This window comes from Schistocerca piceifrons, chromosome X, assembly GCF_021461385.2.
Source record: "Schistocerca piceifrons isolate TAMUIC-IGC-003096 chromosome X, iqSchPice1.1, whole genome shotgun sequence".
NCBI classification, from domain to species: domain Eukaryota; kingdom Metazoa; phylum Arthropoda; class Insecta; order Orthoptera; family Acrididae; genus Schistocerca; species Schistocerca piceifrons.
Window position 1 is genome coordinate 779,539,135 of NC_060149.1, and position 23,287 is coordinate 779,562,421.

At 42.6% G+C, this 23,287-nt stretch overlaps 1 protein-coding gene across 3 annotated transcripts in view; it reads left to right on the plus strand.

The window, feature by feature from the left end:
• Positions 1-3,275: 3,275 nt before the first annotated feature.
• Positions 3,276-23,287, plus strand: part of LOC124721421 (thioredoxin-like protein 1) — a 66,531-nt gene continuing 46,519 nt past the window's right edge. Inside the window, exon 1 of one of the 3 annotated variants that reach the window (XM_047246395.1) lies at positions 3,276-3,300. The gene's annotated coding sequence lies outside the window, so the exon portion shown is untranslated. The other 2 variants (XM_047246393.1, XM_047246394.1) reach the window with 2 other exon arrangements.

Consider the following 23,287-nt stretch of genomic DNA (forward strand, 5'->3'; position numbering starts at 1 on the left):
GTCCTGGGCAGGAGATGAGGGAATGTCACGGAGATAGGCTTGAGGAATGTACATATGATCGCCAGCCACATACGACATGAACTGAACGAGCTCAAGGCAACATTCCTTGCAAATGGGTTCAGTAACAGAGACATACAATGAGCTATGAGGTACATTGAAGACAATATAGACAGAGGTACAAAAGATACTCTTCCTGTTCGTCACTTACCTTATGTAAGAGGCGTTAGCGATGGAGTAGGCAAGGAATCAAATCTACATTTCATAGTGGCCGCAGTATCCGAGATTTGTTGAGGCCCACTACCATAAGGATCCAGTGAATGCTCTCCACACGGCAGGCATCTACGAACTTCGGAGCGAATGTGTTGAAGGCGAAACCTGGAGGCCCATTAGCACTTGTCTATTGGAGCACAAATGTTATGTATGACTGGAACAGAACAACAAATCAGCTGTATTGGAACACCGCCAGGAATGTGGCCGTTCTATCAGTTTTCAAGAAATTTGTGTGCTTGCTTGGCAACCATGGATGCAGCAACTGACAATAAAAGAGGTTATGAAATAATTAAATTGCATAACAATATGAACAGGGAGGGTGGCTACAAGTTACCCATGGTCTGGTTGCCAGCCATTCCAGCCAAGCAGATCACATCTGTTCGCCAGCCAGCAACACCGCTTGACCCAGGTTTAACACTATAAGCAGCGGCTGCAAGAGAACTACTGTGCGACCTTAATGCTTCACTGCAAGAAAACACTATGGCCTGGATACACGCTGTCGATTTGCTACTGCCTTCCAATCGCCAATGAGAGATTTCCTATCAATTACCAAAGTGGCACAGGCCACAGCGAGCTTATACAGTACTTCCTACTGATCATCTACTAGAGCTGCCTTCCAGTAAATCACCCAAGTAACAAATTCTGTAGCCTAATGTACAGTCACCCCTTCCATAATGACCTCTCTTCAAATCGTCCAGTCCCAGCTAGCACTCAAGCTTCTTTCAAGGTGGATATTGAGTTTAGGTTCAGTTGAAAATTCAAGATTGAAAAATCAGCCTGTTACACAGCTTATTTCAAGGTGGATATTGAGTTTAGGTTCAGTTGAAAATTCAAGATTGAAAAATCGACCTGTTACACAGTTTACATCAAACTGTAAAAATTTAGCTTGAATTAAAATAATTTTCGCAAGCTTGAAATAAACTATAATTTCCCTGGAAGGCTGTACAGCAGATGCGCGCGCAGCATAGCTTCCATAGACGTCCACAGGAAGCGCCACAAGCGTTTATAAGCCTTGCACTGACTCTGCTAGGTTTACGGCCATTTTACTTTTGTGGCGCGCGTTAATGATTGTTGACTGTTGTGAAGTTTGTTTTATACTGGAAAATAGTTCGGTAAGTGTGTGGCGTCTCCTGCCTTACTGCTACACCGGGTCTGAAGAGGATATATAGTGTATTACAGGTACGTCGGTGCATTTTTCTCTACTGGTACGTTAATATTACAAATGTTAAATATTATTACGTAATGTAAAGTAATATCATATTCTTTTATGTAGAAAAATTGAGCCTGGATGAAAGTGAAATAGATTACCAGCTAAGAATACATATTACAAGTTGTTCAGCAAAAAGAGGTCATTTTAAACTAGCTCTCTAGTACGTGGCACCAATAAATTAAAACTTAATCTTATTTTACCTTTTTAAAATCTTGCCTTTTTTTGTTCTTTCACATTTCAGTTCCACAAAACTGGTAATTTCTTAAATTCATTTCGATTTCATCTTTTATTTCATTTTGATTCAGTTTTACTCACCAAAAAATAATTGTGGGTAGAAGAAAACGTCTACATTTTTCTAAACAGTAGATTCCATATAAGCTTACAGTATGAGGTGTATATGATTTCAAGTGATTGTTTCTTTATAATTCAGATTAAATGGCCATGAAACTGTTAGAAATAGTGATGTGTGGCTTCTTCGTGAAGTCATCGCAAAATTACCCAAATGTCATCTTTACTTTAAAAATTTCAAACAAAAAGTTATTTCAAATTACTTTAAAACTCTTTGGAATGAAGTCACCAGAAGCAGCTGCTTACTCAGTGACGTTTATACTAGTTAATGATTCTTACATCAGTGAGTTTGAAGTTATTTTGCTAATCTGGGGCATAAATTATATTTAGGTTGATCAGTTCCAACTTTTTACATTTTTTATGTTTAGGTATGGCTAACATTTTCTTTTACCTGTTACAGGATCATTATACCAGCAGAAGTCAGCGATATTTGATCCTTCTCTGGTCTGTGTGCTGGGGCTGGAGGGGCTTCAGAATAATTAAATTTTAAAATAAAACAATTTTGAACACTTTGAAAATAAAAAATTTTAAACATACATGTCTCGATAATTTTTTTCACACCATTTCCATTCTGATATTTATTTAATTAATTAGGTTCAATAAATTCAGATTAATAATTATATAGCTTAAAACAAGCTGTAAATACCAGGCTGTATTCCACGTGTGTAGATACAGCTAGCTTGAAATATAGCTTGAACTCTGCCAACTTTGATGTTTGTTTCAAGCTTGAATCCAACTAACAGGCCTGAATATTCCAGCTATGATCAAGCTTATATACTTGAACTTTACATCTGGAAACAAGTTTGAAACCGGCTTACTGTGCTATCTGGGATGGCGCCCCAGTCATGTGACGTCAGTAACTATCAGATAACCAAAATAGACAGTATATAAGCGAAGACATTCACTGGTGTCCAGCCGTGAACTGACACGAAAAGAACGGCACAAAATCGGTCGCAACGTCGGGAATTTAGTGTCTTTAGTAGTTTGTAACGACGCGGCCCAATATGCAAAATTATTTTATTCTAAATAGCAATGTAAATGGCCAACTGCAGAGAGAAAGCTACATATTATTACAAAAGGGTGTAAGAAGAAATCAGTAAGTCTGTTGAATTAACCTTAACAATTTTTTTAACTTTTTTCCCTTTTGTAGAAAAAGGTAGACAAAGATTCAACTTTGCCGATCTATCTACTTCTTTTTCCTGAAAGAAAGAAAATTCTTCATTTAAATCAGCAACAAAACTAAACATTGCCACGAAAAAACAAACGAAACAGCGACAATGAAGTAACAACCCGTAAGTCATGTAAATGAAATGCGCAACATTCCGGTTAGACAGAAAAGGGATGCCCACGTGATGTCAATTTCCTGTCACAAACGTCAACGTACCGGGTTCATTCTTGCGCGAGACTTCCGCGCAAAATCTTCTTTGGTAACATCTGTAGGCTCCGAAGACTCTTTGGCGCAATAGTATCCGGTGAGTCAGCGCAGGGCTAGAATGTGTTGAAATTGCATCTGTTATGAATTTGGTGAATTTATTTGTGGACGAAGAACATGTGTGTCACAGTTGTAGTGAGTGATAGCATATTGTGGTCGGAATTGTCGTCGTCGTCGTCTTCTTCCAACAAACTTGTTGTGGACTTCACAGCAAGTTGGTAAACAAATTAAATGCATTTTTGTAACAAAGTAAATTTTTAGTATTGGCGTGGGAAACGTATGTTACGAGCATGAACATCGTTAGGGACAAGAAAATACATATAAATAAATAAAGAGTTTAGTCACAAATCGTCATGTAGGCCACACACAATAGTACGTTGGGGCAATAACTTCAGTAACGTAGGAATTATAGTGGCTGAAGTAGCTAATCGCTAGTAGGCTTCAATTCATGATCAAGTTAAATGCCAACAAAAAAATGCTTCTAATTTTCAAGTATTTAGAAGCTGCCCGGTGCCTGGTAGTGAGCAATGTCACTCCTTCATAAGATACTTGAAATGAAACCGTTATTGTCTAATTTTACTAAGCAGTTCAGCTAACTTAAGTATTTTAGTTACGTTATCACTGGGGTTAGCAGTATCCAGTCCACTTTGATTGTGACATATTAAAATCTAATTGACTACTGTATTCAATTCAGTAGCAAAATTTCGACCATCGAAGCGTGTTACAATAGGGTAGTGAGGGTTAAGTGTAACGAAGCTATTGGTGGCAGCAATGTAACACAGTTACAGTTCTGATATTCGCAAACCTTAAATCCGAACTGGGATGAGGGATCAGTGATAGCATGCCAATATTATTGTGGTAGAACTGGTTAATGAAGTTTGACTGCCAGATCAGTTACAAACTTATGGGGAGACACCAATTACAGTCCTCTATAAAATCAGAGGGTACTGTACCTGGTTGTGTAAGTACATATTATTCCCCATACGAGCTACATATTAAGGACCTTGCTGTGGATTGTCAGTCACTACCTTGTATTGATACTGTAATCGAGTAAGGAACTTTGTTACTGTCAGTGTAGGTACACAAAGTATCATTCCTCTCTTCATAGACAGACCTGGCAGAGGTAGCTATGCATGTGGATTTACTATGCACACACAAATATCTTTTTCATCCCTGAGAATGCCAGCAATACAATGTAAAGGTGTAGGCTGTGATACTCTCAAACAGTCAACTATTAGAATTTTTTCCTATATACACGCTGATTATATTTAGTTAAGGCTATATTTTCAGGCAGTTACAAAACAAGATAAATTTTCTCAAATTAGTGTTAAAATCTGACTGCTTGTGCTGTTGCTATTAGCAGCTTAATATGCCAAGTTAGTGGTATAATTTGGTGCTCTTTTTTTCTTTCTGTAATTGACTGAAAGGTGTAGCCCCCCCCCCCCCTCCCTCCCAAAAAATATACTCTCACTTCATTTAGTTTTATGCATGCCTAGTTGCCACAAGGAATCAGAAGATGCAATCCCCCAAAACTGTCAAGCTCCTTCAGTTTGTTAGCTACCAGTAGGCCTAATAATGGAGAGCAGTGCAAGACCTTCATACCAGAAAATAGAGCAATGTAGTGCAGTTGTTCCAAATCCCAATTTAGCTTTCTAGGTCTAGATTTTCCACACATTTCATAAATTAAGGCAAATAACAGTTTGAGTCTTAGATAGAGGGTAAGGCGGATTTCCTATGTTGTCCTATCTGAGCTTAAGCTATGCATTTGATCATCTTGATGCTTATGCTAAGGTAAACCGTAATGTACCTTGCATAAAAAGTTCTTTGATTACCTGCAGCATCAGATTTGGATAAAATCACTAGCTTTAGATTATTGCTGCCATCATCGTCGTGACGGGCTGAGTCTGTCAGTTGTGAAAGTCAGAAGGCTTCCACTTTTATGTCAAATGGACATCTCTGTGACATAATTAAGCCAATCAGATGCCATCCTCTGGACATATAAGGTGGAGTCTTGCCAGTTTCGTGACAGGCAAACTGCACCCCTGGCAATGATAATGCAAGCAATAGCCTAAAGCTTCAGATTTTATCCGAATTTTATGTGATTAGTTAACCAAGACCTTTTTACCCAAAGACACTTGCCACATAAGATTTCTTACCCCTAATGTATATTCTTCCATGCCAAAAAATTTGGGTTGCATCAAATTATGAGAACATGAGGGTGGCTGCAGTAGTATAGGACCAACTCCAGTATATTGTTTGTAGTTGGTTACTAGTTATCATGTAGCAACTTCCAATAATATGAACAGTAAACAATATTTTGTCTGTTCTTTATACATGCATGTTGTATCATTGCACACTTAGTCATGAGGTAATCATTTGCTGACAATGATTACAGCACACACAGACGCATTCAAACAATAAATGGTACAATAGGACATACCCTCTGCCAGGCACTTCAGGGTGGTTTGTAGAGTACAGATGTAAATTTAGATGACCCTGTTTGTGATTTGGAAAGAGATTTGTCTTATGGAATTGGAGTAAATCATAACCTTCGGTATTTAGGAGGATCATAGTGTTTTAGAAGGCTCACACTTATTGGGTACAAAAAGTGTGTATGCCCCACCTCAAACTAAAGGTTTATTGTTGTATGGTTTTAAATTTTAACAACAATGGACTTTCTTCTAACTTGCTATAGTGAACTGAACCATACTCAGATCTTCTATCAGAATTCTCAGCCCATACTATCTGTGTACAAGCACGTCAGTCTATCAATTACCTTTTTCATGGACTATGGGTGTTACTTTCAATTCATAATGTATAAGAAGATACAAGATTCCAAGGCTGGTAAAGAACGCTAGTCATAGGTATATTCTCAAAATGTGGTGCCATATTTTGTGAATAAAACTGTCTATATCACTTAACTCACAAAATAACCACATTGCTCACAGATTTATTCAGGATATTTATTTCCTTTATTATTAAGGTTACATATGTTTCTTAGATGGCATCTGAGACATATTCATTTGTAAACTTTAATTTTACCTATCGCTTGTGTGTTTTGTTTAGAATATGTTGATTAGACTATTGCTTGTGAGTGGAGGGTAAGGTTGTTATGTTTCCTAGACCTATATAGGTCTGACAGAGATGGTGATCCATTGAGGGGGACAGTATTTTGTGTTGTATTGTATACTGCACCTGTATATGTATTTTATAATGAGGCTTCAGCAACAGGTTCTAGGTGCATGGAGGGCCCGTAGTCAAATTTTTTTGCTAATGTTTTCATTTTATCAGTTATAAATCACCTGTCATTTATTAAGACTCATGTGTGTCCCATCTTAATGATATTGGTCTATTTGTCAAGTACTGTGTTATTTTTAAAAAAAAACTGGGATTGCCAGGATGGTTTCCATCATCACCTAGATACTGATGTGATAAATGTGGCATCTACAGTTGAAATAATCAAAATCCCAAGTGTGACAAGTTATTTACCAGAAATATGAATGCCTCCGAAACTAGTGCAATCACTTACAATGTGCCATTAAACTTTTCATAGAAATGAGAAGTAGGATCCTTCCTTGAAAAGTATGTCAACATTCCACACCATGAAGGTTTTGAGAAAATCATTGGGTCACTGAAATCTCTTAAATGTTCTGCTAATGGCTACTTGCAATGGACGAAAGCAGTACATCTACATAGATACTCTGCAAGCCACCGTATGGTGTGTGCCAGAGGGTTTCCTGTATCACTACTAGTCATTTCCTATCCTGTTCCACTTGCAAATAGAGGGAGGGAAAGAGACTGTCTATATACCTCCATATGGGCCCAAATTTTTCGTTTCTTGTCTTCATGGCCCTTACGCGCAACGTATGTTGGCAGTAGTAGAATCATTCGGCAATCGGCTTCAAATGCCAGTTTTCTAAATTTTCTCGATATTGTTTCTCCTAAAAAAAAAAAAAAAAAAAAAAAAAGTCTCCAAGGATTCCCATTTGAGTTCCCGAAGCATCTCCGAAACACACGTTGTTCAAACCTACGGGTAACAAATCTAACAGCCGGCCTCTGGATTGCTTCAATGTCTTCCTTCATTCCGACGTGGCACGGATCCCTAACACCCAAGCAGTACTCAAGAACAGGTGAAACCAGCACCCTATATGCAGTCTCCTTTACAAGTGAACCATTCTTTCCTAAAATTCTCCCAACAACCCAAGTCGACCATTCGCCTTCGCTACAACAGTTGTCACATGCTTGTTCCATCTCTTATCTCTTTGCAACTTCATGCCCACATATTCAAACAACGTGACTGTGTCAATCAGGACACAGTAGTACTGTATACAGACATTACAGGTTTGATGTTCATACTCATCCATACCGACTTAAATTTTTCAACATTCATCACACCAGATGGAAATTTTGCTTAAGTCATCTTGTATCCTCCTACAGTCACTCAACTTCAACACCTTACCGTGCACCACGGCAAATGACCACTGATTCCTGCCCACCTTGTCCATCAAACCATTTATTTATATATATAGAGAACAACAGTGGTCTTATCACACTTCCCTGGGGCACTGCTGATGATATCCTTGTCTCTGATTAACACTCACCGTCGAGGATAACATACTGGGTTCTATTATTTAAGAAGCCTTTGAGCCACTCACATATGTGTGAACTTCTTCCATATGATCATACCTTCATTAACAGCCTGCAGTGGGGCACCGTGTCAAATGTTTAAAGGACCCACTCTTCTGAAAACATTGCTCTTCATTAAATAATCTTATAAGCTTTACCTCCACAGCATGGTTCATTTGATCTTCTTCTTCCTTCTCCTTCCCTCCCCCCCCCCCCCCCCCCAGCATGTATACAGCTTACAAATGCAAGGACAGCATGATGTAAGACAAGGACTAAGGACTAGGTTTTTGAGTGCTAATAATTTTGTGTTACCAGTTTAGAGTGAGCGTGGTAGATTACTAATTGTACTCCTACAGTAACACTAATTAGATTACCATTGACCGTATGCAATTGTGGTAATTGGTCGTCTTAAATTCCTGTTTGCTGTGGTGTCATAGGCAGAGTGCAATATCTGTGGACAGTGTATAATAAAAAGTTTTGTGTGTTGTCTTGCAGCTGGCCGAAGTGGCCGTGCGGTTCTAGGCACTGCAGTCTGGAACCGCGAGACCGCTACGGTCGCAGTTTCGAATCCTGCCCCGGGCATGGATGTGTGTGATGTCCTTAGGTTAGTTAGGTTTAACTAGTTTTAAGTTCTAGGGGACTGATGACCTCAGAAGTTGAGTCTCATAGTGCTCAGAGCCATTTCAACCATTTTGTTGTCTTGCACAAAATTGGTAAAAAAAAATGGTCAATAATTGGAAGAAATAGGTTGCCTCATTTGGAGAGTAAGGAAACTACATACATGTGAGATAGCTGGAGCTTCCTACCCCCGCTCCCTGCGGATCTGTGGGTTAGAATAGGCCCGCAGTATTCCTGCCTGTCATAAGAGGTGACTTACAGGAGTCTCACACATTTCGACCTTTATGTGATGGTCCCCAGTAGGGTTTAACCTCCATACCATAAATTTTCCCAAAGAGCGGGCCAATTGAGGAAGAGCGCCTTACATGATGCAGTGTGTCCATCGTGCATGGAGATCTTTAGCCCTCTTTCTCATCGTCGCATTGCAGTCTCACTCACTCTCCATCTCTTGGGTGGGGATACATACTTGGGTGCAGTTTCTGCCATCCAATATGCTATGTCGCTTTCTGCGCCGACGATGACCATGGACTTCTTTGCACCTGATATCCATCACAGTAGCCAGTCCATTGTAGTGGGGTCGCCGTGTACCCTGTTGGTTGTAGCCCCCTGACAACACAGGGATCGCTTTGCTGATGCCTATGCCTTTAACTCCCCATGTATGCCAAGGAGTAGATGCCTATCTCCCTGGGGCATTGGGACTCTCAGCAACGGCCTTCCTGCCAGATGGCCCCTGCTGCGGCGGGGTAGCGCCCCTGGGGAAGGCCCTTGGTTGGAGTGGGTGGCATCAGGGCGGATGGCACGCAATTAAGCGTGGCACATTTCTCTTGCTAGTGGCCAGCCACCATCAGTCACTAAGCGTTCCAGGACTCAATTTAATGCAAACATGTATGACCTCAAATCATTCCCCTTTCTGGCCACTCCATGAGAGGAACGAAAGGCTAAGAATGGCAGCGAAGCTTATTCGCCATGCTGCCTAGTATGTACAAGAGCTGATGTGGAATCCTTTGTGTCCATGAAGCCTTAGTTCTTTGTAGAGCATTTAGAGAACAAGTTTGGGGAGGTGGAAGGCTTCTCCAAAATGTGCTTTGGGTCAGTTCTGATAAAAACAGCTTCCTCTGCCCAGTCATGGGCATTACTCGCTTGTGACAAGTTGAGGGCTGTTTCAGTTACCATCATGCCCCATAAGTGTTTAAATATGGTCCAGCATATTATATTCCACAGGGACCTTCTTTTGCAGTCTGATGATGAGCTGCTCGCCAATTTAGAGCGACAAGGTGTGCATTTCGTCCAGCGCGTTCATTGGGGTCTGAGGGATAATCAGGTTGCCACCGGTACCTTCATCTTGGCCTTCGAGGGTGATACATTGCCTGAGAAGGTCTAGGTGATGGTCTGCCACTGTGATGTCAAGCCCTATATCCCTCCCCCGATGTGGTGCTTTAAGTGCTGGAAGTTCGGCCATAAGTCTTCCCGCTGTTCTTTCAGACTCACATGTAGAGATTGCAGATGTCCATCACATCCAAATACTCCATGTGCCCTGCCTCCCATCTGTGTCAACTGCGGAGAGCATCATTTACCTTGCTCACCAGACTGTAGGATTTTACAGAAACAGTGGAAAACCATGGAATATAAGATCCTGGACTGACTGACCAACACTGAGGCTAAGAGGAAATATGAAAGACTCCATCCTGTGTGAATGACTTCCTCTTATGCCGCCACTACAACAGTGATAGCCCCATCGGTTCAGCAAATTCCAGTCAGCTCTCTGGGCCATAAGGCTACACCTGCCCACTTGACTGTGGGGGGGGGGGGGGGGGGGAGGGGTACTACCCTCCCTGTTGCTCCTGCACCACCTACTTCGGGAGCAATGCCCCCCCCCCCCCCCCACCCATCGGGGACGTCCATCCCCACTTGTAAGCCAGAGAAGCGTCCAACATCTTCGGCTCCTTTCACTCGGAAGGGGTCCCTTGGGTCCCTCCCTTCCCAGGTTTCCACCAGTGGAAGGATGACGCCCACCAGTGGCGTAAGTGCTCAGAAGCAGCTGGTCGAAGGCTTCACAATCGTCCTCAGTCCTGGAGACTGAATCAGTGAAGCCCTCCCAGCCAGTGAACCCCAAGGAGCAGTGAGAAAAGTCCAAGAAGAAGACCTCGAAGACCAAGGAACTAGTGCCCACCCCACCACAACCTACAAGCTCTGCGTATGAGGATGGGGTGGAGACTCTGGCGTCTGCTGAGGACCTAGATCTCGGTGGACCCTCAGACACCATGGAAGTCGATTGCACGGGTACTCAGTTGGTGGTAGCAGGTGATTCACTGGCGTAATCTGCCTCCTCGCTCCCTTCATGCCTTTTTCTACCACGGACAATGTCGTCCTACAGTGGAATTGCAGCGGTTTTTTTCCACCACCTTGCTGAGCTCCAACAACTTCTCAGCCTTCACCCATTCTTCTGCATTGCTCTCCAGAAAACTTTGTTTCCAGCTATGCAAACTGCTGCCCTCTGTGGCTATCGGGGTTGTTATAAGAATCGGGCAGCTTATGAGAGTCTGTGTCTACATCCTTAACTCTCTTTACAGCGTGTGCATCCCTCTTCAAACACCTTTAGAGGCTGTCGCTGTTTGGGTGTGGACGCCTCAGGCTGTTACTCTATGTAGTCTCTATCTTCCACGGGATGGTGATGTCCCGCAGCTTGTATTGGCTGCACTGATAGCCCAATTGCCACCACCTTTTCTGTTATTGGGCGACTTTAACACCCATAACCCTTTGTGGGGTGGATTGGTGGCAACAGGCCAAGGCACTGATGTTGAGCAAGTGTTGGCACAGCTTGACCTTTCTCTTTTAAATAATGGTGCCTCCACACACTTCAGTGTGGCACATGGCATGTACTCAGCCATCGACCTTTCGGTCTGCAGCCCTGGCCTTCTACCGTTTGTCCGATAGAGTGTGCATGACGACTTGTGCAGTAGTGACCACTTTCCAGTCTTTCTGTCACTGCCCCAGTGTCACTCACCTGGGTGCATCCCCAGATGGGCTTTGAATAAGGCTGACTGGGACTCGTTTGCGTCCATTGCCACTCTTGAGCCTCTTTCTCATGGCGCCATTGATGTGGTGGTTCACACAATCACCACCGGCATCCATTTCTGCCGCGGAATCTGCAGTTCCCTGTTCTTCCGGGTCCCCTCGGCGGAGGACTGTGCCTTGCCACTGTTGGCACCCGTACCTCTCCATTGCAGGTTTGGTGCAAGATTGGGTGACTCCACGGGTATCAGACACCTGTCAGCGTACCTGGGCTTTCTCTGAATGGAGCAGTCTGTACTGAATCAGACACGGTTGCAGAACTCTTAGCAGAGCATTATGCTCAGAGTTCCACTTGTACGAATTACCCACTGGGCTTCCACTCCCTGCAAGAGCGGTTGGAAAGTCGGAGCCTTTCATTCCATGCATGCCACCCCGAATCGTACAATGTGGGAATTCCACAGTGCCCTAGCCGCTTGCCCTGATAGGGCTCCTGGGCCGGATCACATCCAATACCAAATCCTCAAACACCTCTCGGTGGACTGAAGGTGACACCTCCTCAACCTGTTCAACTGTATCTGGGTTGAGGGTGATTTCCCCTCTCAGTGGCAGGAAAGCATTATCATCCCAGTGTTGAAGCATGGCAAGAACCTCCTGGAGGTGTACAGCTACCGCCCCATTAGCCTCACCAAAGTTATGTGCAAGTTGCTCAAACACATGGTAAGCCGGAGGTTGAGTTGGCTACCTGAGTCTCGGAGCCTTCTGGCTCCGTCCCAGGGTGGGTGCCGTAAGGGCTGCTCTGCCACCAATAATCTGGTCTGCCTGGAGTCTGCTATCCACAGGGCATTTGCCCACCATCATCATCTGGTTGCCATCTTTTTTGACATGTGTAAGGCGTACAATGCGACACCGTGCTCCGCTTTTTATTCAAAATTTTCTGTCGCTTCATTCCTTCTGCGTGCAAGTTCATTTGTCCCATAGTTCCTCCCAAGTCCAGGAGAATGTGGTCCTGCAAGGCTCTGCCTTGAGTGTATGCCTCTGTTCAGTTGCTATCAATGGACTAGCTGCAGCTGTGGGAATGTCCGTATCAGCGTCTTTGTATGCTGATGACTTTTGTCTGTACTATTGCTCCACTGGCATTCCAGTTGCTGAGGCTACAGGGCGCAGTTTTGGGCCATTGCGTACGGTTTCCAGTTCTCAGCTGCCAAGACCTGCGTCATTCAGTTCTGCTGACGTCGCACTGTTCACCCTGAACCAAGGCTTTATGTTGACGGCGAACCTCTTGCCATGGTGAAGGCGCATTGGTTTTTGGGCTTGCTTTTTGATGCCTGGTTGACTTAGCTCCCTCATATTCGGCAGCTTAAACAAACGTGGCACCATCTTGAGGAAAGCTGTTTGTTGCTTGAGTCACACCAGCTGGGGTGCCGATCGGTCTGCCCTTCTACGACTGGATCAGGCGTTGATTCAGTCCCGTTTCGATTATGGGAGCCTGGCTTACAGCTCTGTGTCACCTTCCTCATTGCGGTTGCTTGACCCCATACTTCACTGTGGGACCCGACTCGCAACTGGAGCTTTCCGCACAAGCTCTGTAGACAGTCTACTTGTGGAGGCTGGTGTCCCTCCGTTGTGGATCTGGCGCCAACGACTACTGGCTGCTTAAGCTGCACATGTTTGTAGCTTTCCCAGGCATCCAAATTACTGTCTCATGTTCCCCACCTTGGTCGCCCATCTTCCAGAACGGTGGCCCTGGTCAGGGTGTACGATCGCGGTTCTCGTCTGGGCTTGAGTTTTTCCCTCTCCCATCTCTTTTCCGGGCTCATATACACATACCCCTGTGGTGTGTGCCCCACCCATGCCTTCGGCTGGATTTGGCACAGGGCCCGAAGGACTCGGTCCCTCCTGAGGCCCTCTGCCACTGCGTTCTTTCCATCCTTACTGCATTTCACAGCTCTGACGTGGTCTATACTGACGGTTCGATGGTTGCTGGTCAAGTTGGTTATGCTCTTACTCTTGGGGATCATTCTGAACAACACTCGTTGCCGGCTGGCTGCAGTGTTCTCACCGCCGGGCTGGTCACCATCTCTCGTGCCCTAGAGTATATCCACTCCTGCTCAGGTGAGTCCTTCATTATCTCTAGTGACTCCCTTAGTGGTTTACGAGTTATTGACCATTGTTGTGTGGTGATGGCTATCCAGGAGTCCATCCATACTCGTGCCCGTTGCGGGCACTCCGTGGTTTTTATGTGGACCTTGGGTCACACGCTGGCCAAACAGGCTGTCAGTGCACTGGCTTTGGAGATTGGCCTTTCAGAGTGTGATCTCCGTTTAGTTTTGCAGCAGGAGGTTCTTGGTATCTGGGATGATAATGGCGCACACTGCCTTCACCCAACAAACTTTGGATCGTCAAGGAGACCACCGGTGTGTGGCGCTCCTCCTTGTGGGCCTCTCGCAAGGACTCTGTTGTACTCTGCCGGCTGCACATTGACGACACCTGGATGACCCACGGTTATTTATTGTGCTGCAAGGACCAACCTCTCTGTCGCTGTGGTTTAGCATTGACAGTGGTCCACATTTTGTTGGACTGTCCGCTTTTAACTGCGCTCAGGCAGACATTTGCGCTGCCTGATACGCTCCCTGCCCTTTTAACAGATGACGCTGCCATGGCAGGCTTAGTGTTGAATTTTATTCATGCAGGGAGGTTTTATCGCTTGATCTGAGGGTTTGTCTCTTTCTTTTGTGTTGAGTCTGGCCTTTGGCCTACAGTGTTAGATTGGGCTTTTTAGTGTGTCTCTTGGTGGTTGGCTTTTGCTTTCTTTTGTTTCCATGGTTGGCCAACCACTGTAACACTCTGTGTGTTTTTAATTCCTCTTTTCTGGTCTTTGTATATGTCTTTCTTATTCTGTGACATCCCTCAAACTTGAACTGCAAGGTATATTTAAAGCAGTCTATATTAGATTATGAACAAGTCTCCAGCAAGTATTTTGATGTATGCTTTTTACAGATATCATAAGTAACTAGAAAAGATGGAAAGGGACGCCAGTACGTAACTTTCGCCGTTTTTTTGTGTCATGCATACAAATGTCAGGAGCCTTTTTTATGTATAAAGTGCCATTCTGTAATGCCATTTACACCCCCAAAATTTTTAATATTATTGAAGACTTAAATAACTAAAATGTCCACCTCCCAAAACTCAGTTTCCTGCTGGGGCCTTGATATTTTGGTAGTTAAAGTACACGTTATTGTATGACCATCACTCACCATACTGGTCAGAATTGAACTTTGTGTTGTATTCTTCAATAGTTCTAAATGATCACTGAGGTGCCTACCACCTCTATATTGTGTTAGGCTTTCAAATATTTTATGCCTATGTCTAAGAGGACCTTTACTGTTGTTGAACTGCAATGAATCCCAGAAATTAAATAAGTGACTTCTAATGAATTGTGTGAGCCATTGATTTGTACCAGCTACCAACTTACAATGATAGATTTTGTGGCTAGGGCACTGATGACGTTACCATATAGCACCATAAAACATAAAACACCAATCGTATCATATCCTTGGCTATTCCTGTACGGTTAGCAGCAAATAATAATAGTAAAATGATCCAGCTTGTATGTCAGATGCTGTTTGTTGAGAATGTGTGTTCTGTCCACGTTCCTAAGGGACTAGGAGGCTTAGTGGGTACTTTGAAAAATGTAAAGAGGCTTCTTAACAGTCCTCACCTTGTTGTAATGCATTTAGGGGAAGAAACTTTGTAAGAATAATGTGGCGAAGGAGGATCAGGAGTTAATTTGCCATCAATAACAAGGTGATTAGAGACAGAACAAGCAAAGATTTGGGAAGGAAAGGGAAGGAAATCAATAAAGTCAATTTCAAAGGAATCTTCTTGGCATTTGCATTAAGAATTTAGGGAAACAATGGAAAAACTGCATCTGTTCTGTTGTAGTTCAATAGTCAGGTACTTAAGTGTGAATTGCAGAGCAGTCATGTAGATGTACTCGTACATGTCTGGATTGGTGAATGGGGATTTGAACACTGGCCCCCCAGATGTGTGTCATGTCTTTTACCAATATACCTACTTGCTCTGAAGAGATATGGAGTTACAAAACTTGTTCTGTAAAAATATGGAGTTATGGAACACTTTGAACTTTGTAAAAGAGTTGATACATATCAAGATCTTCCCCTCAGAGAGCCCAAGCTATTCCAACATCTACTTCCTCTCCTGTGCTGCAGTCACTCATCTCTGAATATCCTTCCTTCTCTTACTCTCTTTCTCATGGTGACAGCCTTCGATGCCAACCCAGCTACTCCCTGGATTTTGCATTCCTTTCTCAGAACATTCATTCGCGTACTTTGCATCACATTTTGACTTAAGTAATTTTTGGTCATTTTCTAGGTTTGACTTTCATTTTCCAAGTTTTTTCTATGGTGTGCGCACTACATGCATAGGCTCTTGTATACACTTAAGTCAACTCAGTAGCCCATCTGACGTAATGGGGTCCCACTTCAGTGGTGCCCATGGCTCCTTTCCTGCTGGCGATCTAACACTCATCCCTCGATCTCGTGGCTTTGCTACATTGGTCATTACATGATGACCTTTCTGACAGTGTCCACTTTCTCGTGATGCTGTCACTTCCTTGTCACAGATGAACCAACTACCATGTTGGCGGCTTCAAAGAGCTTACTGGCAGTTGTAAATGAGTCTACTGTTACCTTACCCCCACTCCGCCCCTGTCAGACTGTGTCAACGAGGTTGTGCAAGGCATCTCCAACGCAATCAACCACATCACTGGAACTGCTATTCTTCTTTCAACAGGTCCTGTTCATCACCAGCTGGTGCCATGGTGGATCAGAGAAATTGCAGTAGCTGTTCAGGATCAGCAGCATTTCAAGACACACCCTTCGCAGGCCAACCTCATCACTTTTTAAGTGACTTTGTGCTAAGGCACATTATGTAATTAAATACAGTAAGAAGGAATGTTGGGAGTGCTATGTCTCCTCCCAGAGAATGAATGCCTCTTCATCCTGCGTGTGGGCCGAGCTCCATAGTCTTCTAGGCCACCAAAGATCCAAAACTCTGCCTGGTCTCTTTCTTCAGGAGGGTCTCTGTGCTGATGCATCAGCTTTTGCTGAACACTTTGCAATGGTTTCGCATCCTCTTCTTACACACCTGTCTTCCACATGCATCAAGTGACAAACTGAAGATGTCCTCCTCTCCTTTGTCCCCTTAGCACTCCGAATTATATCATGACCTATTCACAGGGTGAGAACTGCTTCAGGCTCTGGCCTAGTCTCACAATATGGCCCCAGGCTGAGTCCATTCACATTCAGATGATTCAACATGTGACTGTTGCTTAACAGCTCCATCTCCTCAGGGTCTTCAACCATATTTGGCTCGATTGTGCCTTCCCTTCGAAATGGTGAGACAGTCTCATCATTCCAATCCTTAAGCCCAATAAAGACTAAACATCTGTTGGCAGTTACCAACCCATTAGCCTGAAAAATGTGCTCTGCAACCTGCTTGGAATGATGGTTGTCCACCGGGAATGCATATGACACCATGTGGCACCATCACATTTTACTTGACTCCCAAGACTAGGACATTCAAGGCTCCCTGCCAGTTTTTATCCTGTCAGTTGTTCCAGTTAGAGTTGGCCCTTCAATCAGCTTGCCATAGGTCGAAGAGAGTGGCATCCCTCAGGGCTCTGTACTGAGTTTGCTCTCTTCCTCATTGCCATCAGTAGGCTAGTGACCTCTGTCGAGCCATCAGTCACCCTGCACCATATGTTGACTTTTGCATGTGCCACAGCTCCCACTCGGTACCCCTCAGCTAAAAGCCAGCTCCAAGCTGCCATCTTCTTGGACCCTTTTCCATGATTTCCAATTCTCTCCTGAAAAAACGTGGGTTGTGCATTTCTTGTTGTACCGTGGTCCATCCTGGCCCAGAACTCGGATACACAACATGTGGACATTGTTACACAGTCCTGATTTTTGGTACTGCTCTTTGACAAGAAGAATACTTTTGGCTGCCACATATTTGTAAACTAAAACTAACTGCATGCAAAAGATCATGTTATCTTCTTCCTTGCCCATACCTCATTGGTCATGGATCACGCCACATTCCTTCATAACTGCTGGGCCCTAGTCCAGTCGTGCTTCAACTATGGTAATCAGGTTTATGGCTCCATGGTGCCCTCAGCTTTGAAATTGTTAGACCCATTCCATCATTGTGGAGTTTGACTTGCCACCGGCGTCTTCCAGACTAGCCCCATTGACAGCCTCCTTGCTGGAGTGGGGATCTTCTGTTTTGAGTTCTGACGATACCAATAATTAATTGAAACCCTCAGCTGCCGACAGGTGTTGTTGACATACGTTGATGGGGACAGCTGAAAACGTGTGCCCCGACTATTAGGAACATTACGTATGTAGATTGTGGACAGTTGGGATTGTGGGTCTCACGGAAAGCATGCAAGGGGTAAGTCCGCGCAGTCATGCTATTCATCTGTGTCCTTGGTGGCTCAGATGGATAGAGCGTCTGCCATGTAAGCAGAGGTTCGAGTCCCGGTCGGGGTACTTATTTTCAGCTGTCCCCATCAAGGTATGTTAACAGCAGCTGTCAGCAGCTGAGGGTTTCAATTAATTATCATTTATTCTAGAGAAGCTCCACGGTCATCAATGGTATTTCTTCTTTCGAGAACAGTTACTATCTTCAGACATAAAATGAATTAGCAATGAACAAAAATCCTGGTTACTAGCGATAAATTTGGGGACTCTATTTTCAAAGAAGTAATTGAATTCTGTGTTACTGATAATTTAATCAACAGGCACACAGGCTTCCAACTGGGCAAGGCAAGGGTGCCAATACTATCCTCCATCAGAGCAGAAAGCAAGATTCAGAATGCAAGGTGCAACAGGGATGGTGGGCGGAAGACAACTGACACTCTCCCCCCAATAATGCGGCTGCACACACCCCACCACTGAGCACAGCGCGGGGCCGGTGAAGCCCAAACTCTGGACCAGCAGGCATAAATACCATAGGCACGCAGCAGATGCTCGTTCCATCAGCACCACGTTACAATGGCAGAACAGTTATTCGCTGAAATATTGTGCACCTTCAATGATTGGATCTGGCAGTACATCTGAGAACCTTGTAAGCAGGATAGGATATGTCGGATCTCAGGAAATTGTCGAATGGTGATTGCATAGCTGAGGAAGAATTTGTACTGTCAGAACTCAAAGCAGAAGATCCCCACTCCAGCAAGGAGGCTGTCAATGGGGCTAGTCTGGAAGACACCGGTGGCAAGTCAAACTCCACAATGATGGAATGGGTCTAACAATTTCAAAGCTGAGGGCACCATGGAGCCATAAACCTGATTACCATAGTTGAAGCACGACTGGACTAGGGCCCAGAAGTTATGAAGGAATGTGGCGTGATCCATGACCAATGAGGTATGGGCAAGGAAGAAAACATGATCTTTTGCATGCAGTTAGTTTTAGTTTACAAATATGTGGCAGCCAAAAGTATTCTTCTTGTCAAAGAGCAGTACCAAAAATCAGGACTGTGTAACAATGTCCACATGTTGTGTATCCGAGTTCTGGGCCAGGATGGACCACGGTACAACAAGAAATGCACAACCCACGTTTTTTCAGGAGAGAATTGGAAATCATGGAAAAGGGTCCAAGAAGATACCTGTCAGGTGGCAGCTAGGAGCTGGCTTTAGCTGAGGGTACCGAGTGGGAGCTGTGCCACATGCAAAAACCACTTTTGGTTCAGCATGTTTTGGCTATGTGTGTCTTACAGACAGGATAGCTCTCAGTTTGGCTGGAGATCTGTTCACCATCCTTGCTGACACTGACACCAGTGGTACATGAGTTCTAAAATTATGTGAACTGTTTGGCCTTTTCCATAAAGTGCTGAATAGGAGTATTGGACTTCAAAGGATTGTAAACTACTATGCATGCGGGGACAGCCTTCATCAGTCCATCCCCCTTTCCTCTCCTCCCCACCATGTGAATGGCATGTTGACTTTTTGTCAGGGCATTCATGAGCACAATTCTGAGCACCACACATCCACAGTTGGCATCATTATCAACAATAATCCCTGTTAAGATACAAGGACATGATTTATGATATCTGAACTTTTACCCAAAAACATCACATAAATATAATGCAAAGTCAGTTCTTAAGAATCTGGGTGGCAGAATATCAACAGGAATGAATCTGACTGGCTATCATTGACAGTTTTCTGTTGCTGTGTTTGTTACAGAAGACTTTTAAACGTGGATTGATACATATCATTGGCAATAAAAAGTACTTCAGATTTTCTAGAGTCTAAAGGTAGAAACAGCAGCTCTGTGTGAGGCCTACATGTACATTTACTATAGCAAAAAACTGTCATTACTGCTCCCCCCTCTGCAGACATATATCTTAGTGTGACACAGGTATTCTCCTTGGAGACACTGGATGCTAATGTGGCCTTTGACAGGCTGAAACAGAAAGTAGATTGATCTGACTAAGGAACTGTTCGCAATGTTTTCTGGTGTAATGGTTAACAAGAATACATGTACAGGTTACCTTGCGCAGAGCCCCATTTTCTGCAGTGTGTTATGAACAATATGTTTTCAAACACTGCTTCCATCCCTAGCACTTTTGTCTACTACCCATCGTGATACAGATCACTGCGTATTTCAGTTTACAGCAAATACCCATATCTATACTAATAATTAAACTGTAAAGCTGTCATGGATTAGATTAGATTAATACTTGTTCCATAGATCATGAATACGACACTTTGTAATGATGTGGAACGTGTCAGGTTAATAAAAGATGTCTGTACAAGATATTACATTACACAAAATATTGCGCATATATATATTTTCAGCCAATGAGTAGGAGGAGTTGTCATCTAAAAATTCTTTTAATTTATTTTTAAATGTTAGTTGCCTATCTGTCAGGCTTTTGATGCTGTTTGGTAGGTGACCAAAGACTTGAGTGGCAGCATAATTTACCCCTTTCTGTGCCAAAGTCAGATTTGACCCTGCATAGTGAAGATCATCCTTTCTCCCGGTGTTGTAGCTATGCACACTGCTATTACTTTTGAACTGGGTTGGATTATTAACAACAAATTTCATAAGTGAATATATATACTGCGAGGATCCCTAGATCCTTAAATGTCTGTCTGAACTTGCTATTCTCCAAAACTACTAGATGAATTTTCATGGGGTTTTCACAGGTAATTTGGCATAGCTTAGGCCGACATGTGCTTTATTTCATCAAAAACAGAACACAGAGGATAAAGATACTGTCATTCAGAGTTTTATCTAAAATCGTCTGCTTAGTGCAGTAGTTCAGATGTTTAATCACCATGGTTTAGTACACCAAAGAAGCAATAGTTGGCACTGTTAGTTTTGTAGTATACCAAAGAACCAATACATAGTGACAGAATTAAGCGCCACAATCTTATCTTTACAAATAAAAACTAACATTGAATTTACTTGGCTAGGATGTACAAATTTACTACTTTCACTTTGTGTATTAAAAACTTAATGACATTGCTTTGCCTCTTTTGAAAGGTTTTATGTACGTTCTTTGCTAGGAACAAGGGATTTATTAAGTTTGTGTTGTGATTTGGGTGCGTACTCATTACATTTAGATTTAGTTTTGTTTACAAATAAAAATGCTGTGATACAGTCAGGTGTTTCTGAAAACATTAGAACAATTAAGACTGAGGATTATGCGGCCACAAGAACTCAATGAAGATTGTGAGGCGAGACTTGCTGCAGCATGAGAACATGAGCCTTTAACTTGCTCTTTCGAAAGTACTTCTGGAAGTGAAGTGTGACATAACTCTTGATCTAGAATGTCACACATTATCTTGCTCCTCAGAACCCTTCACTTACAGAGGCATAAAGTTATGTCTCTGGTATGTAACAACAGAGAAGGTGAAATTTTGATGAGAGTGGTGCAGGTGAGAGTTCCACAGCTGAACTAGGAAGATCTCGTGTATTGACAGGCGTGGACTGTAGAGCATCAAGGAGGGTGTTGAAGAGATCCCATGAAATTAGTGGAAGGAATCACTCAAGAGTTTCAAAGTGCTACCAGCAGTGCTCACTGTGCATAGGGAGTTAAGATTAGATTAGATTAGATGAATACTATTTCCATGGATCATGAATACGATATTTCGTAATGATGTGGAACGAGTCGAATTTTCCAATACATTACATAATTAGGTTAATTTAACAACATACTTAAGTTAATATAACAACTTTATTTTTTGTGCTTTTTGTTTTTATTTTTATTTTATTTTATTTTTTTAATATTTTTGTTTTGTTTTTTTTTTTTTCTTTTTTTTCTTAATTTATATCTAAAAATTCCTCTATGGAGTAGAAGGAGTTGTCATTCAGAAATTCTTTTAATTTCTTCTTAAATTCTTGTTGGTTATCTGTCAGACTTTTGATACTATTTGGTAAGTGACCAAAGACTTTAGTGCCAGTATAATTCACCCCTTTCTGTGCCAAAGTTAGATTTAATCTTGAATAGTGAAGATCGTCCTTTCTCCTAGTATTGTAGTTATGCACACTGCTATTACTTTTGAATTGGGTTTGGTTGTTAATAACAAATTTCATAAGAGAGTATATATACTGAGAAGCTACTGTGAATATCCCTAGATCCTTAAATAAATGTCTGCAGGATGATCTTGGGTGGACTCCAGCTATTATTCTGATTACACGCTTTTGTGCAATAAATACTTTATTCCTCAGTGATGAATTACCCCAAAATATGATGCCATATGAAAGCAATGAGTGAAAATAGGCGTAGTAAGCTAATTTACTAAGATGTTTATCACCAAAATTCGCAATGACCCTTATTGCATAAGTAGCTGAACTCAAACGTTTCAGCAGATCATCAATGTGTTTCTTCCAATTTAATCTCTCATCAATGGACATACCTAAAAATTTGGAATATTCTACCTTAGCTATATGCTTCTGATTAAGGTCTATATTTATTAATGGCGTCATACCATTCACTGTATGGAACTGTATGTACTGTGTCTTATCAAAATTCAGTGAGAGTCCGTTTACAAGGAACCACTTAGTAATTTTCTGAAAGACAGTATTGACAATTTCATCAGTTAATTCTTGTTTCTCAGGTGTGATTACTATACTTGTATCATCAGCAAAGAGAACTAACTTTGCCTGTTCATGAATATAGAATGGCAAGTCATTAATATATAATAAGAACAACAAAGGACCCAAGACTGACCCTTGTGAAACCCCATTCTTGATAGTTCCCCAGTTTGAGGAATGTGCTGATCTTTGCATGTTACGAGAACTACTTATTTCAACTTTCTGCATTCTTCCAGTTAGGTACGAATTAAACCATTTGTGCACTGTCCCACTCATGCCACAATACTTGAGCTTGTCTAGCGGAATTTCATGATTTACACAATCAAAAGCCTTTGAGAGATCACAAAAAATCTCAATGGGTGGTGTTCGGTTATTGAGATCATTCAAAATTTGACAGGTGAAAGCATATATGGCATTTTATGTTGAAAAACCTTTCTGGAAACCAAACTGACATTTTGTTAGTACTTCATTTTTACAGATATGTGAAGCTACTCTTGAATACATTACTTTCTCAAAAATTTTGGATAAAGCTGTTAGAAGGGAGATTGGACGGTAATTGTTGACATCAGATCTATCCCCCTTTTTATGCAAAGGTATAACAATAGCATATTTCAGTCTATCAGGGAAAATGCCCTGTTCCAGAGAGCT